The sequence below is a fragment of the Amblyomma maculatum genome, chromosome 6 (genome assembly GCF_055883805.1).
Source record: "Amblyomma maculatum isolate TAMU_Amacu chromosome 6, ASM5588380v1, whole genome shotgun sequence".
NCBI classification, from domain to species: Eukaryota; Metazoa; Arthropoda; class Arachnida; order Ixodida; family Ixodidae; genus Amblyomma; species Amblyomma maculatum.
Window position 1 is genome coordinate 115,445,785 of NC_139349.1, and position 17,403 is coordinate 115,463,187.

Consider the following 17,403-nt stretch of genomic DNA (forward strand, 5'->3'; position numbering starts at 1 on the left):
TTTTTCTTTGTCGCGCAAAATACGCCGTGATTCATCTCGAAGATTCCAGCGATTCGCGTGTGTTTCTACAGTGTTTCAGTGTATGTTTGTCACCGGTTGCGGTTTTATCTTGATCGTTCGACGCAGCCTTTAAATTCAGCGCTGACGTGTGAAACAGGCATTCTCAGTTTGACGACCAGAGAGCATGTGTGCTGCTATTGCCACCGCATAGATAAGTTTATTTTTTTTTTGTGGGCGCAAGTCAACCCAATAAAGCGCTGATTTCAGTGCGATTATGCCTGTCTTTTCTTTTGGTGTTTATGACATTATCACCACTATGTGACAATATAGTAGTCGATGGAGCCAGGATAATAACGAGATCCGTTGTAACGAGGAGCACTAAGACTTTCCGTCAGTGACAAAATATTATGTAAAAAAGCTCTAAAAACTATGAAGAGGGAGAAGCAGCTGGGGAGGATAAGACAATTACAGAGCTGTTGACAGACGAGGGATATGGTACTAGAAAAACTTCACGCCCTGTATACGCAATGCCTGGTGTCTTCGACGGTTCCGAAGTCATGTAAAATCACTAACATATCTTAATTGATGAAAAATGGATGCTAAGCACATAAACAATTGCAGTTTAAACTGCTTGCAATTTGGGACATATAAGCTGTTTACTAAGGTGGCCACAAGCAGAATCCGCATAATCTTAGACTCGAATCAAGCAAAACGATTAAGCAGGTTTTCGGAAAGGGTACTCTGCTATCGATCATATTCATACCTTCAAGCACCACCACCACAAACATCATCATCATTATCACCAGTCGGACTATATCCACTGCAGGGCGAAGGCCTTTCCCATATCTCTCCAATTAGCCCCGTCCTGAGTTAACTGCATCCACTTGACCCCTGCAAGCTTAACCTACTCCGCCCACAAAACCTTCAGTCACCCCCTGCTATGCTTTCCTTCCCTTGGAATGCATTTTTTTTACCCTAGCCGACCATCGGTTGCTCTCTCTTCGCACTACATGTGAATTTCTTCTTGATTTCCACAAGAATGTCATTAGCTCGAGGTATTTCTCTGAACCACTCTGCACGCGTCCTATCTCTTAACGTTACATCTACCATTCTGCGCTCCGTAGACATCAGGGCTGTCCTCAACATATGTTGAACCCGTTTCGTTAGCCTCCAGGTTTCTGCCACAGTTTTTGCCAGTTTCTGTGAGCATGTAAGCTTTTTACACCCCCAAGAGAGTTATTCAGGAGCTCCGGAAGGTGACGCAAAATATTTTTATTCATTCAGATGCTTAATAAATTCCTTATAGCCATTGACATTTCACATTCCGTAAATGTTGTTCCAGTGGTAATGAGCCTCAAATATTTAATCATCGTATAGAATGCATAAACTCTTTAAAACACCTTTAGAGAATTCAAATTATCTAACGGGCAATCGTAAATTTGGAGGCCAAGTCTTGTGCGAAATATTTAAAACGTAAGTTATAAATAAATGTTTTGCAAAGAGTGTGTAGCCATTAGAGTAAGCGAAGGCTTTGAGCGAACAAACCTTACTGGCATATAGGATAGCTGCGGTGTAGCGAGCCTCTACGTGCCGTGCTGGTCGTGCTGAAGACAACACACCAGTGTGCGCTTGCCCTAACGATGCTGCGGCTGCAGGACCGAACGCCAGCAGTGAAATGTCGATACCAGAAACAGTCTTTTCGATGGTTCCTGCACGCCACAAATTGGTGCCCTGGACATACATCAAAGGCAGTGAACTAAACTTGTGAGCCACAGGACCAAAAGTCTGGAAGCTTGAGGCGGAGACCTCGGTCGTACGTGCTTATGAAATAAAAATGTGCAACTGAAGACGCATACAAGAGCACAAGGACATCCTTGCGCTCTTATTGTCCATGTCCTTATTTGGGCATTTCCACTGCTTAAAAGTGATATCTATATCAGAACTACGTTCATGTATATAGGCATTTATGACATCAAATTCTGGAAGTGGCTTTATGAGGGCAGTTTGGCCGGTGCCTCACATTAGCTCCGAGCGCTGCTCACAAGCATGGGATTCTAATGAGATATAGATTTATCGCCACGCAGAATAATACAGTGTACTTTCCTAGCATTCTCGTGCAGACAATATATTTTCATTTTTGCTGTCGCCGCCTTATAACAGATCAAAAAGAAGAGCACGCTTCTGCCGCGTGGCCACACATCGTACGTCTCGTTTTAAAAGGTCAACTAGCATTTGCTTTACACGTGTTACTCTTGCGCATATTAAATATTATAAGCCAGCTATGTCGTAGTTTTCTACGCTAATTTGCATAACATATTTGCAGGACAGAGGTTTATCTCTCGTTTCGTTCCACATCCCAGGTTGAAATATTGTTTCATAGTTCCGAACCCGAAAATTTATAAATACTAGTCTGATTTCAAATGAGGTCTTCGAGAGGGTAACTTGTTTGCGCCTAGTAATTGGCTAAGTGAAGTCTTATTCGGCACCGTAAAGGTTACGTTCCGCGCAATATCCTGCGTCACCAGTGTGAGAAAAAACATGCTGAGCCTTACTCTGACATATGGCAGATAACATGCAACATATGGGCGGTATTCAGTCGGTAGCGAGCTGTGTAACGCCATGCGACGCCATGAGACGACATGACATGGACTAGATGGCAGGAGTTTTTAACTCTGCAGATATTAACTGAGAAGAAGATTTTGACACCACACCCAACGGGAAACTTGGTGCCTCAGCAAGTCACTACCTATAGGTGACGCGGGCAGGCTATAACCACAGGGAGAGTTTTTTTTTGTGTATACGCAATTATTTTTGCATACCGCGAACGCATATCCTGCTTTCTAAGGAGTCATATGAGATAACGAAGCGAAAATTTGGAAATTATCTAGTGAGCGAGTAGCACAGCACACTTAAGCAGACAACAATTGACAAGACGAGTAGAAGGAACTACATTATTCAGTCAACTGTTCCAAAGCCTTCATCCTTCATAGGCCCACATGCTCTCGGTGGAATGACACACAACTGAAGATGCCCTGTGTGCCATCCACGACCTCAAGCTGTCTGTAATGCAACCTCCCATTCATCATAGATAGGGCACGTCAAGGCCCCCGCAGAGGATAGTAGGGGAGTCTCCGTGGCTGAGGGCTGCCAGAGCTTGCAGAGAGAGCTCTGATGGGTGCGGTAAATAAAGGGACGTGTATGGAGGTTGCAAGTGGTCGAGTTGGTTCCGAAAGCTCTTGTGTTGTCCATAGAACTTTTTGTGGATTGAGTATACGAGTCTTAATCCCTTATTTGGTGGACGAGCCCATGATTTGTGGTCATGCGTTCTCGAGCCAGTCTAGGTCAGTGACCTACACCCCGACTGACTGAGCCCTCAACATAGTTGCGGCCTGCCTCGTTCCATGGATAGCCGAGTGCAATGGGCACCAAATCAGCTCGAAGCGGCGATCCGGGGGATACTGCCAGAGTAGACTACGAAAACGTGGACGCGACATCTCACCTCAGACGCAATTTCAGAAGGTGTTAATAAGGGATATTGTATTGCGCCAGTATATTATTTACGGAAAAGGCTACGGTGGACTCCTGGTCAGCCTTCTCCGAGGTGATGACTGGGGGAGGTGTGGCGAGTACTGGCTCTCCTTGATTATCCACTAATGCCGCTAGGAATGTAGAGATTGCTGGGTTGTCTCCTCTGCTTACGTGGACGACCTTCAACAGTGGAGAATAACGTAGAATTGGTAGTTTTCTTCGAGTCTCGCATCGCTTTTTGTGGTGTTCCGGGTGTCTCGTCTTGGGGGAGGTTGTATGCTTATTGAGCTGCAGAGGCCAGGCGCACTCGAAGGATGGTTGGGTGCTTTGCCTACTCGTTTATCCAAAACTATCAGCACAAGCCTACCGGGGTTGTTTTGGAAGTGCACTTGTATTTGGTTTCAAACCAGTTACAACCACTTGTGACAGTGTATTTTCAGCACCAATTATCTTAACCTATCTGTAGGTGCACAGACGGGTAGGTGTAGACATTTTGAGTTGAGAGAGAGAGAGAGAGATACTTTAATGGCAACAGGAGATGTCTGCCTGGTGGTAAGCCTAGCATGCTACTCCTGATGAGGGTTGAGGGATGAGGGTGACAGAGTGTGGGAGGGGAAGGGGAAATAAATAAGAAAAAAAGAGAATCGGTGTCGCACACTTTCACACGCACATAATCACACACAGATGAGTTTTAAAGGGTATTGATCAACCCTGTGTCCTTAAGAAAAGTTAACTTTCACACGCACATAATCACACACAGATGAGTTTTAAAGGGTATTAATCAACCCTGAGTCCTTCAGAAAAGTTAGTAAGGCCTTGGTAGCTCGCGCAGCAGATGATCCGTCGCACCAAGGACCCAGGACATGTTCAAGGCGAAAGGTTGTGTCTTTAGGTAAGCTTAAATTATTGCGCAGTGTCCTGCGATGTGCAGTAAACCGTTGACAGGAGGTTACCAAATGTTCAAATTTTCACACACATCACATGTAGAGCACAGAGGCCTGCTCGCTATGCCTATTTTATGTAGGAAGTAGTTTGTGTATGACACATTCAAGCGGATTCGGTGTAGACAGTTTCGATGCCACCTGTTCAAATTGTGAGAAATTCGAAAGACGCAAGTGGGATCTATTCAGTGTAGAGGTCGATATTGATGGTTCGGGTATCACCACAAAGAGCGTTGCAATCGCCATGATTCAGTTGCTACAAGTCTTGCTGTATCTCTTCGTGAGAGTGGTACTGAAATTGTCCTTGTGGAATCTTTTAGTTCTTTTGCAGCGGCGTCGGCGAAGTCACTGCCCGCGATGCCGCAGTGAGCAGGTAACCACTGTAGCAATTTCGAGTTGAGGTATAGTATAGATGTTCAGAGAAGAAGATGCCGAAACAGAAATCAGCACCGCAGTATTGGTGCAGTGGTTAGGACGTTAGACTACTGTCTCTAAGGATGCTCCATCGGATCCCGGCCGCTGCAGCCTCTTTTTGATTGAGGTGAAAAGCAAAGCGCCTGTGTGTGGTGCGATATCAATACACGTTAAAGAACCCCAGGTGGTGGAAATTTTCGGAGACCTCCAGTACGGGGTATCTCATAGCCTGAGTCACTTATGGACGTTAACCCGCACCGCTCAAACCAAGCCTGACACCCTTTTTCCTCTCAAATCAACGCTCCGCTCATCCAGGTGTTGGTAGGCGGTGTATTTTGTGAAATACGGCCAAGTTTAAATCGCAAGACGTTTGGCCTTGCAAGGAGAGCAGGCGATGGCAATGCTTTCTGGCCGGGCGTACATTAGGGTGGCAGCCCCTCACTTCTGCTTTCAGTTTCACTGTTGTTGCAGTGTCTTCTAAAATGTGATGTAATAGGAAGAGATAATGTCAGAAAGATGTGGGAGAATGCAGCTTATGGGCTAAGAGGTGAGTGTGATTTTAAAGTAGTATTTTGAAAAGATGGAGCCCTTTTGATCTGACACATTGCGTTGTCTTCAAATTATTTACACCCTTGAAAGCAAAAGCCTTAAAGACACATCTCAACAGTTTTTGCGTTGTCGGCCAGGTGAGCTACATATGGCAATGAAATATGAAAGTTTATAAAGCGAGAGCATTTCTAGGCTACATCGACCCCGGAAGTGTCAGCAAAAGGTGCCATCGGATGTGACATCAACATTTAATTTAAAGAGAAGCGTGGTGAAGTATATAAATCAGTGATAAATCAATGCCACTGTCAATAGTTATATGTCATTAAGACTTGTGTCAATAATACCATGAATTAAGAATAATTACATGAAAATAATTAACAGTAATGAATAGTTACGTAATAAATGTTCACTGGAATCAATTCCTTGTCATTCATGAGGTCACTAACTACCCTTATCAACCGCATTATTAGCGGTGGTCTGTGACATCATCAGTTCTTGATGTCATGCCGGAAGTCTGATGAGATCACACACGACAAACGAAGGGGCCTAAGGAATGGAGCGCTGGAAGTCGGTGTCCAAAGCCAACGTGAAGCTACTACAGTCCACTAGCAGTCGTCAAACACATCTATTGCCATATCGTCACTGCTTTGGTCTTTTTCCAGGGCAGTCTGCGCAGTGCTATCAAAGTGTTTTGGCACTTAGCATAATCAGGGAAATGTTTTATTTGGTTTGGTTTGTGGGGTTTAACGTCCCAAAGCAACTCAGGCATGGAGATACGCCGTAGTGGAGGACTCCGAAAATTTCGACCACCTGGTCTTCTTTAACGTGCAGCATATTTTGCTGCGTAATGACCCCACGTGACATGGTAGGACTGCCGAGTGGTCTCTTTTCATATTGGAGAGCAAGATTTGCGGCCCTTGGACGATGAGTAGCTAACAATGCCTAGGCTGCTTTTGTAACAAGTTTTTCTTTTTAGGTGTCTATGCCGGATGGCCTTTCTAATAATGTGGTTACTTATGACTAAATGCTAAGGAATATGTGTGCGAACAATATTGGCACAACTTGAGGGATTGGTCATTAAACGGATGTGATAGTGCACGTACACGAACACAGTTCACAGTGCCACCCTTGAAATTTCCTGATCCCATCGCAAATCGCACAAATGGAGAACTGTTTGTTCACTTATAATCAACTGAAAGAGCGCATAGGGGAAAGGGCTAATAATGACAATATCATTAGATTGCTCACAACAACTGCGCACTTCGTCACTGCTGCTAAACAATCTTTGCTACAAGCAATCTGAAAACCGCTCGTTGAACCTTGAAGGTGCTTTTTATTACAAAAACGGGTCAGGACTGGATGAGTGGTATATCAGTTACAGTTTTTATTGCCGCGTTGCCAAACATCACTAGTGGTGACTATTGTATATGCTCGTCTTCATTCGGTTCATCTTGTTGTTTAGAAATAATTAAGAATACTGCTGCCAGAGCACGAGATCCAACCAACCAAATCCAAAACAAAGTTTACTTCCATTTCATAACGCTGCGCAGTACAAATATCATGCGTTCCGCTGCAGGCGATACAGACGTTTATTTGCTACTGGCTGAATAATTATTATTACGCTGCTGTTCCGCCAAGGGCGAGTTCGTTGCCAGTTAACTACCATTAACTGCTTCATGATGTGGAAAACTATGTCCAAACCCCATTCTGGCCTCAGCCGCACAAAATTCTACAGCTCTTGAAAGTACACAATGAAGGTCATCTATAATCCGTAAGTAAAACAGAAACTAAACGCAAAAAACATTATGGATTTATTACAGAATTCCAGATATCTCTTAATGCAGGGTGTCTTGATGGCTATCCGATTGCCTGTCAGCGGTTACAAAAAACCAACTGGTTCTCTCCCCCGTGGAGTCCAAACACAGTGAAGGCGCTCGGTAGGTCATTGTTCCTCTTACGGCAAGAACAGCCGTATCCACACCTAGCTCCATGCAACAAGCGGCCTTGAGGACACTGTAAATAGTGACAGAATTTTGCCAATCAGCTTATAAGCGTAAGAGAAAATGTTTCGTAGAAAAAAGTCACGGAGTATGCCACCTGCCCCGCCGCGGTGGCTCTGGTAAATGCGACGTTTGACTACTAAATTGAAGTACCCGAGTTCAAAGTTAACGGCCAACGGCTATGTTTCAAGGAAGGCGAAACGGAGAGGCAATCGTGGTCTGTGCAATATTAGGTCACAATACAGATCTAAATTACTCTACAGCACTCCTCTACGGTACCTGAGTTCAAATTTGACGGCCGACGGCTATGTTTCAAGGGAGGCAAAACGGAGAGGCATTGGGGGGCTCTGCAATATTAGGTCACAATACAGTCACAATTACTCTGCAGCACTCCACTCGGTAGCTCGTTCTCTTTTCTTGTTTCACTCCCGCCTTCATCCCTGTCTTAACGGCGCGGTTGAGGTGTCCACAAAGAAAGTGTGAAGGCTCCTGTGACTTTCTTATAAACCATTCCGTTAAGAGGTTATACCCAAGGGCAGAACTGAAGGTAGAATCAAGCTTTGAAATGACCTCTAACGGATTGGGTTATAGGAAGCAAAGGCGCGGCATCCATCGCACTTTTGCGTGGACACTTTAATCCCGCCGTAAGAGGATAGAGAAAGGCAGGAGTGAACATTTAGAGAAGTACAAATGCGCGGGCGGTCATGGTTTTCAATGTCTGTACGCGTTCCTCTTTCCAATTATAATGATTGTGTTGCTAATGCGAAATTTAATTCGAAACATTGTTGCCTGTAACCTTAGATTTCACCGGTGTACGTGTGAGCATGCATTCAGCGACCACTCGAAAAATGTCGCCGCCAGTCGGCTAAAAACCCATACAGACGGCACCATTTCAACTTATACTGCCAGTGCGTAAGACCACCATGCGTGATCTCAGTAGCCGGTTCCTTAACTTTTAATGTTCCCGTTCTTTTACACCGCGATACGGTTGACGTTACAGATCAACTTAATTGTATGTGACAGTTGCACAGAAGGTCTTTATTTTGCTTCCTTCATAATAGCCTAAAAGAATAGTTGAATGCTTATTAAAAATTGCAATACGTTGCAAAGAAAAACTGTAAGAAGTAGCCAGAAAAGCTGTAAAAGCCGATGCATAGGCGAGTAACTTTACTAAATTAAAATTCGCAGGACGCTTAAGCTTCGCCTTCAAGAGTGGAACGCGGTAGCGTTATTGCACCTCGTTCGCACCGCCCAGCGCTACCGGCACTGGTAGACGGCGCCGTTTCCATTTCACGCGTCTCAAGAGCGAGCGCGCAAGGCCCTGCAATACAACACCCGTCGACCTGCCAAGGAGTGTAAGACAATGCGCTACGGCGCAGCAATCACTGATGAGGCGCCCCGCGTCGGACTTTGCACTCGCGAATCACGCGGTGAGCGCCGAGCAACGCAGCGTTCGGTGCGGCAACGAAACGTGCGCCTGAGCAAGCGGAACGAACCAAAGAACTCCGTGTCTCGGAGGGAGAAAGCCGGGCAGCGACGCGCCATGAAGGCGGATGCGATCATGGGGCTGACGCCTTGATGGGATCGTCCTCTATCTCGCTTGGGAGAACCACGCAGAAGCAAGATTCCTCGGAAGCAGCTCGGCACACATCGCAGGGGACGCTTTCCCAGCAGAAGCGCTACGGCGCAGCGATCACGTCAGAGGCGTCCGGCATCAGACGCTGCACCTAGCAATCGCGCTGTGAGCGGAAAGAGGAGCCGCGTCGCCTAAACACCACTGTTCGAGTGATTGGACGAGAACCGGCGTATTCAGCATGGTATGGCTAAATGTTGGAAGGGGAGAGAGCGAGAAAACTTATTAAACGCAAGGGTATTGGGGCATCCTCGCACCGGTACCCGCGCGGCCCGAAGGGGAGAAGCGGGTGAGCAAAGATAGTGATCTAAAGAAAAGGAAGACGCGAGGGTGCACGGCGAAACGTCAGGGGCGAGCGGCGCGCCACGTGTCGGGGCGAGCAGCGCCGCACAATGCGAGGAGGGGTTCTTCTGTGTTTGCCGCAAGATGGCTCTGCATGTGCGCAGAGCGCAGAAGAAATGTAGCGGAAACGTACTTCGCTACTCGTGTAACTGCGACTTCTGTAAGTAACATACTCATAATTACCGATATACACCGCAGTATAACGTTCCACGGCACGTTTCTAAGGCAACACCGCATTCACTAGAAGCGCTTTTGTACCGCTTTCAAGCATCGAACTCGCGGCTGAGTGGAGTCCCTTTCGACGCAGTAATGCTGATGGGATTGCACTGTTTATGGAAAGCCTGCATGGCAGCGCGACACACCGACATTGATGCAAGGCCGGCACGCCAGTACTTTTGCGAATCCGTTGCGGCATTCGTGGCAACCCACAAGAATGTGTGCCCGGTGCCCGAATGGGTATCGAGAATTGAGCCCCTTATGCACATGGAGTTTTTAGCCCCTTTACATCAGTCAAGGTTTGGCTGGAAGTTTTAGCCCATACCGACGCTATGTACATGTGTTCTTTCACTTTTGTTGTGTAGCGATGTATGTCTAAGCAGGCAATAAAAATAAAAAAAAAATAAAATTGCGGCTGAGTGGTAGCGTCTCCGTCTCACACTCCGGAGACCCTAGTTCGATTCCCACCCAGCCCATCTTGGAAGTTGCTTTTTATTTATGAAGTGCATGCCGGGATTTATCGCTCACGGCCAACGCCGCCGCCGCCCCCGGCTTTTCTGCGACACGAGCTCCTTAACGCTACCGCGTTAAAACTTCCAGTTGCCCCGCCGGGGTGGTGCAGTGGTAAGACGCCCGACTACTGCCCGGAGTGCCCGGGCTCGAACCCGACCTCGGCGGCTGCGTTTCGATGGAGGCGAAACGAAGAGGCGTCCGTGTGCTGTCCGATGTCAGCGCACGTTAAGGATCCCCAGGTGGTCGAAATTACTCCGCAGCCCTCCACTACGGCTCCTCTTTCTCTCTTTCCACTTTCACTCCCATCTTCCTTCCTTCCCTTACGGCACTGTTCAGGTGTCCACAGAAACAGGTGTGACAGATACTGCGCCTTTCCCTTCCTGTGAACCAGCTATTATTATTATTGTTAGTTGGTAATATCTTGTTGGAATCATTTTGTAGCGGTAAAAACACGGACAAAAAGAACATCAATCACAAGAGACACCCACTAGCGGGTGTCCCTGGTGTTTCGTGTTTTCTATGTCCGTGTTTTTACCGCTATGAAATGATTCTAACGAGTAAATTTAAGTTCAGTTCTAACGAGTAACTTTAAGTTCAGTTCGTGAAGTAGAATGGTTCTCAAAATTTACACGTAGTTCTTATGTAACAAAGCGTCAGCCTTCATTGTATTGGCCTGCCGTTATCTATTTCTATGTCTATCTCGTGGTGACGTTGACTTTAGCAGTCAAGTTCACCTGAGTAATGCCTTTCAGATCGAATACAAGCTCCATACCATCAGAGTGCTCTCCTACGACCTCAAGCACTAATTTAACATAGTGTAAAGAAGAATGGGGCCCAGAAACATCATTATCATCATCATCAGCCTGACTATACCCACTGCAGGGCGAAGGCCTCTCCCATATTTCTCCACTTAACCCGGTTCTGTGCTAGCTGCATCCACTTGACCCCTGCGAACTTCTTAATCTCATCCGCCCAACTAACATTCTGCCGCCCCCTGCTACGCTTTCCTTCCCTTGGAATCCAGTTTGTTACCCTAAGCGACCATCGGTTATCCTCTCTTCGTACTACATGTCCTGCCCATGTCCATTTTTTCTTCTTACTTTCCACTAGAATGTCGGTAACTTGAGTTATTTCTCTCACCCACTCAGCACGCTTTATATCTCTTAATGTTACCCCTACCATGTTTCGTTCCATAGCCCTCTGGGTTGTCCTGAACTTAAGTAGAACCCTCTTGGTCAGCCTCCACGTTTCAGCCCCATAGGTGAGTACAGGTAAGATGCAACTGTTGTATACTTTCCTCTTGAGTGATACCGGTAAGCTGCTAGTCATAATCTGCGAGTGCTTGCCAAATGCGCTCCATCCCAATCTTATTCTTCTTGTTATTTCCTTTTCATGGTCCGGATCTGCGGTTACTACCTGTCCTAAGTAGACATAATCGCCTACTACTTCCAGTACTTCGCTACCTAATGTAAACTGCTGTTCCTTCCCGAGGCTGTTGAACATTACCTTAGTCTTCTGCATATTGATTTTCAAGCCTACCTTTCTACTTTTCCTGTCTAGGTCATCAATCATTATTTGTAGTTCATCTCCCGAGTTGCTTAGCAAGGCAATGCCATCAGCAAATCGCAGATTACTGAGGTATTCTTCATCTATCCTTATCCCTAACTGCTCCCATTCCAAGTCTCTGAATACTTCCTCTAAGCAAGCTGTGAATAGTAGTGGGGAGATTGTGTCTCCTTGCCTAACACCTTTCTTTATGGGAATTTTGTTACTTTCTTTATACAGAACTATGGTTGCTGTGCAGCCACTGTATATATCTTCCAGCACTTTCACGTACGGTTCGTCTACCCCCTGATCTCGCAATGCCTGCATCACCGCCGAGGTTTCAACTGAGTCAAATGCTTTTTCGTAATAATGAATACTATGTATAAGGGCTGGTTATATTCCGAGCATTTTTCTATCACCTGATTGATGGTATGGATATGATCGATAGTAGAGTACCGTTTCCGAAACCCTGCTTGATCCTTTGCTTGATTGAAGTCTAAGGTTGTCCTGATTCTATTAGCGATTACCTTAGTAAATACCTTATACGTAACAGACAGTAAGCTGATTGGAAACTGACCCTGGCAACGCTTAATGCTAGAACCCTAGCTAGTGAAGCTAGTTTAGCAGTGCTCTTACAGGAACTAGAAGGTATGAAATGGGATGTCATAGGGCTTAGTGAGGTTAGGAGGCCGAATGAGGCATATACTGTACTGAAGGATGGGCATGTACTGTGTTATCGAGGTTTACCGGAGAGGCGAGAACTAGGAGTAGGTTTCCTTGTCAATAAGTATATAGCGGGTAATATCGATGAATTCTACAGTATCATTGAGAGGGTGGCAGGCATCGTAATTAGGCTTAATAAGCGGTATAAACTGAAGGTTGTACAGGCCTATGCACCTACATGTATTTATGATGACCAGGCAGTTGAAACCTTCTACGAAGATGTAGAATCGGCAATGCGAAAAGTAAAGACGCAGTATACTGTACTAATGGGCGACTTCAATGCCAAAGTAGGGAAAAAGCAGGCGGGAGACAAGGCAGTAGGTGACTATGGCATTGGTTCTAGGAATAGCAGGGGGGAGTTACTAGTTGAGTTTGCAGAGCGCAATAACTTACGAATCATGAATACCTTCTTCAGCAAACGGAAGAACCGGAAATGGACATGGAAAAGTCCGAACGGGGAGACTAAAAATGAAATCGATTTCATAATGTGTTCAACCCCCGCCATTATGCAAGATGTAGAGGTAATCGGGAAAGTGCGATGCAGTGACCACAGGATGGTGAGGTCCCGAATTAGCCTAAATCTGAAGAAGGACCGCCACAGATTAGTAAGAAAGAAACCCATCAACGAATTAGCGGTGAGGGGGAGGGCAGAAGAGTTCAGGATCTCGCTACAGAATAGGTATTTAGCTCTAACCGAGGATGGCGACATTACCCTAGAAGCAAGGAACAATAATTCCAGAGATATCATTACTGAGTGCGCGGTAGAAGTAGGCGGTAGAACAGTTAGAGAGGATACCGGTAAGCTGTCTAAAGAGACGAAAGATTTGATTAAGAAGCGCCAGAGAATGAAAGCTTCCAATCCAGCAGACCGGATTGAATTGGCCGGGATATCAAAGCTATTCAATATGCGCAAGGTGGCCGATATAAGGAAGTATAACATGGAAAAAATTAAGCATGCTGTAAAGAACGGGGGAAGCCTTAAAGCGGTAAAGAAGAAATTGGGCATAGGCAAACACCAGATGTATGCGATAAGGGACAAGGCGGGCAACGACATCACGAATATAGATAAGATAGTCAAAGTAGCCGAGGAGTTCTATACAAATCTCTACAGTAGCCAAAGTAGTCAGGACCGTAATGAGATTGGCGGTAGGGAAAATCATTCAGACGTTCCACCAGTGACGAAGGACGAGGTCAAGAAAGCATTAGAAACTATGAAAAGGGGGAAATCAGCTGGAGAGGATCAGATAACTACGGATTTGCTGAAGGACGGGGGGGATATCGTGTTAGAAAAACTGGCCACCTTGTATACGCAGTGCCTGGTGTCATCGACGGTACCGGTACCATGGACGAATGCAAACATTATCCTCATTCATAAGAAAGGGGACTCTAAGGACCTTAAAAATTACAGACCAGAAACAAATGCCCCAGATAAACAACTTGGCTTGTTCACCAAGCTTGTGAAGGGCACACTGCCGCTCGACGAAATTTCGAATCCATCAGATGCAGGCGGTCTGAGGACAGCAGGCCATCTGGGCACTCCCGCAGCCAGTAAGCAAACCGCATTGACGCAGTTATCCACGACACTGTTTTGCGCAACAATCTCGGCTTCATCGGAAGCAGTTCGGCTTGCAAGTAACATCGTAGCAGTGCATCGCGTTTTACATATTCTCTCGCCGCAGCAATTAATCGTTTGCCCTGCAGGCCTGTTCCGGTAATGGACAGGTATTGTCACTCGTAGTTGCGTAAAAGGAGTCTTCAATGAAGCGACTCGTAAAATCTGGCATCAATTTTCTCAGACCTCAATAATTAGTGGTCATGGCAGTTTTCAAGGCACAATTTCACTGAAGGAAGAAGTCCTGGCCAGTAGCGATACGATCTGACATCAAAATATTTAGCCATAATGGTGCTGGCACAATCAGCGAAAGAGTCTCTTTGCGACTGTCGAAACTGCGCTTGTAGAAACAGTCGCTGGCATAATGAAAGTACTGCCGGCTACATGTAGACACTTGCGTTACATACGGGTCCTTCATTTGAAGATGCGTTTTACTTGATGAGCATTAGAGCCAATAAAGGATCATTTTCGGCGATTTATAGTATACACTGATTCAGAACGTCCATGCGGTAAATAATCTTTATATTCGTGCCCTCGTCTAGAATTGCAGGCCAACATTACCTCCTACTCTCACCTCTAGCAAACTACCTTGGAATGTCATTATGAAAATCAGGAGTGATACCTGCTGACCGCAGGAATTGCCTTTCTCAGATGTAGGGGGTAAACTTACTGGGTGTCCTAATGACAGCCATTCATTCTCTCGGTCACCGAATGGCATCTTTCAAATCGCAGGAATGGAGCTCGCTTGAAAAGTAACTCGTTATGCTGTCGACGTATCAGTGCTGCCCGACTGCGCTATTGCTGGCGTCTTCCGCACGGTTGCTTCACCATGTTTTTTTACGGAGGAGAGGCGGTGGACTCCAAAGGGTACGCAGGTCTCGGAAGCTTGTTCTTAGTCATTTTCCCACCAAAAGCATGCGTCAGCTGACGCGAACGATTTTGATTTGGGACCAATCCTGGATAGTAAGATCATAATTCACCAAAGCATAGCGGCAGCTTGTATTGGACAATAGCGAAAAATTAAGAACAGCAGCAGCATTGTTGCCCTTAATTGAGACAAGCAAAACCTACACCATACGAAGGTTTGCCAGTACTGATTAGCTAAAAGCGGACTTTATGTCTTTGAGTGTTAACATTTTGCATCATGTGAAAGCTTACTACTATGATCTAATGGTATGTTGCATATTATGTACAGATTGAGAGTTTTGGTAATATATGATTAGCATGTACGAGAGAACAAATACGTAAGGCCAGCCTAAGACGGGAATCTAATATTTTGATTTATCACCCTGTATAGGCGAAGGTAATGTATGTCAAAGCTCTTTTCAATACCGCCGGCTCTACAACAACTCAGTGAAACACTCTCGTAGATCTCAACTTCCACAGAGAAGAAACTACTTAATGCTTTATCTTGGGCTCCAAGATTACCTCGGGAGGAGACTGCAGCCATGAAATTAAGAGACGTCTGCTTCTGGGAAAGAGAGAAATGGTGAACCTTGAGCGCCTAGTAAAGAGCAGAGACATTAGTCTGCCAACCAAGATGCGTATAATTCGTGCTATGGTATTTCTAGTTGTGTTGTATGGATGAGAGAATTGGACTGTGAAAAAGGCTGACCGCCGAAGAATTGACGCGTTTGAATTATGGTGCTGGCGAAGACTCCTGAGAGTTCCTTGGACTGCCAGAAGAACAAAGCAGTCGATATTGTCGACCATAAACCCTGACTGCTCATTGGAGGGTCAAATTCTAAAGTTAAAGCTCAGCTACTTTGGTCATCTGATGAGAAGAGAGGAGTCGCTGGAGAAAGATTTGATGTTGGGAAAGTTTGAGGGTAGCCGAAGAAGGGGTAGGCAGCGAACGCGATGGTTAGATGGCATCCTGGAGGCACTGCAGATGAAGTTATGTGATGTTAGGAAGATAGTGAGAGACCGGAAAGCGTGGCGTAACATGGTCCAAAGGGTCACGAAGAGTCGGACACACCTGAACGACTGAACTGAACTGAACTGAACACTTTATATACCTATATGAGTATCCAATTTGTTGACTAGAATATATCTCATGTGTGTGCAACTAGAAGAACAAAAATCAGGTGTCACATGTATCACGATGCATAAGCTTAATGCTCACTGATATGGACCGAATAAATTTATTTGATTGTCAGTGACATTTTAAAGACCAGTCTTCAGATATAACAGCCCGTATTCGGCATTGCTGCTTACGACGTTCCGGTCACTGCGCACTCAGTTACAGTTTTTGCGAAACTGTACTGCCAGGGCATCTTGCGCGGGCCCTATCAGGTAACGACGCTATGAAGAAACTTTCGCTACATTTGTGCGTGCGGGATTCGGTGTGTTTTCACTTTGTTTTCAATAGATGCAGCCGTTTTTGGCGACTGTTTTTATTGGATGTGCAAGCTTTTTTCTCGTTCACGAGCACAGTGGACGTTCAGTGCTCGCTAGATATTGAAGTTCTGAAATTCTATTAGCAGCTTCATTTCTCGTAAACTTGTTAGGAAATAACACCAGGTGAGCTTGCAGCACAAAGCATGCTGTCTCCTTTGGAGTGGTGACAACCTTCCACCGGTACTAGTGGCATGCAACCAGTATCAGCAACGGCCACCGCTTGGAAACAATGTTGAAATGGAATTCCTTAAAACTGAAAATGCGTGCGCTGGCCCATCACATGTTTGCATCGTGTTTATCGCTCAACCCACATGAAGTCGTTTTCAGGTTCAAAGTACTGGCAGAAACCGCCGAAAGCGTGAAGCTTACACAGGTAGGTACTGTTTCGGTAGCTTTCTGGCTTGCTCTACACAAAACGATACCCTCACTACTGATGAAACTTACATCTTGGTCATAAAACTCTCTCTGCGCGGCGATATCCTCTCGGCCTACGAAGATGAATGAACTCCCAGATACTTTTTCCGCAAGCTTCTCCCATTCATAAAGCATAATATACGGGCATGTCCCAAGTAGAGGGATGCCGCGGCTGAAATCCCTTGAGCAAGCAGACATGAACATAATCGGAACGTTTTCTTGATTTTCGCCGGGAAAAACGTTTGCTGTAGACGCTGCAGGCACTTCATACACTTTTTTCCTAAAAACAAAATTTCAAAGCACCCAATTTTAATTTCTTTGCGAATATCGATATCGATATGTTTTTCATGCCCTACGCAACTTAGGCGGATATTTACAGTACGCTCCTTGGGCCCGACATATCCACATATTACATATATATTCTCTACAATTTCAGTGCATGTGGATGTAAGCCAAAGACCACTTCCGCATGTCACTTTCGCTTATTAGTGGAGACTCCCAAAACAATCCGTTTTCATCCGTCTTGTCACAAGGAATAGGAGCGTTAATGATTTCGACGCAATGTTTCGTTGC

General features: G+C 45.6%; 1 long non-coding RNA gene across 1 annotated transcript in view; it reads right to left on the reverse strand.

Annotated features, from left to right (window-relative positions):
- The window catches only part of LOC146186633 (uncharacterized), a 97,933-nt gene that overhangs the window by 19,551 nt on the left and 60,979 nt on the right, over positions 1 to 17,403 (reverse strand). The gene's annotated exons all lie outside the window — the stretch shown is intronic.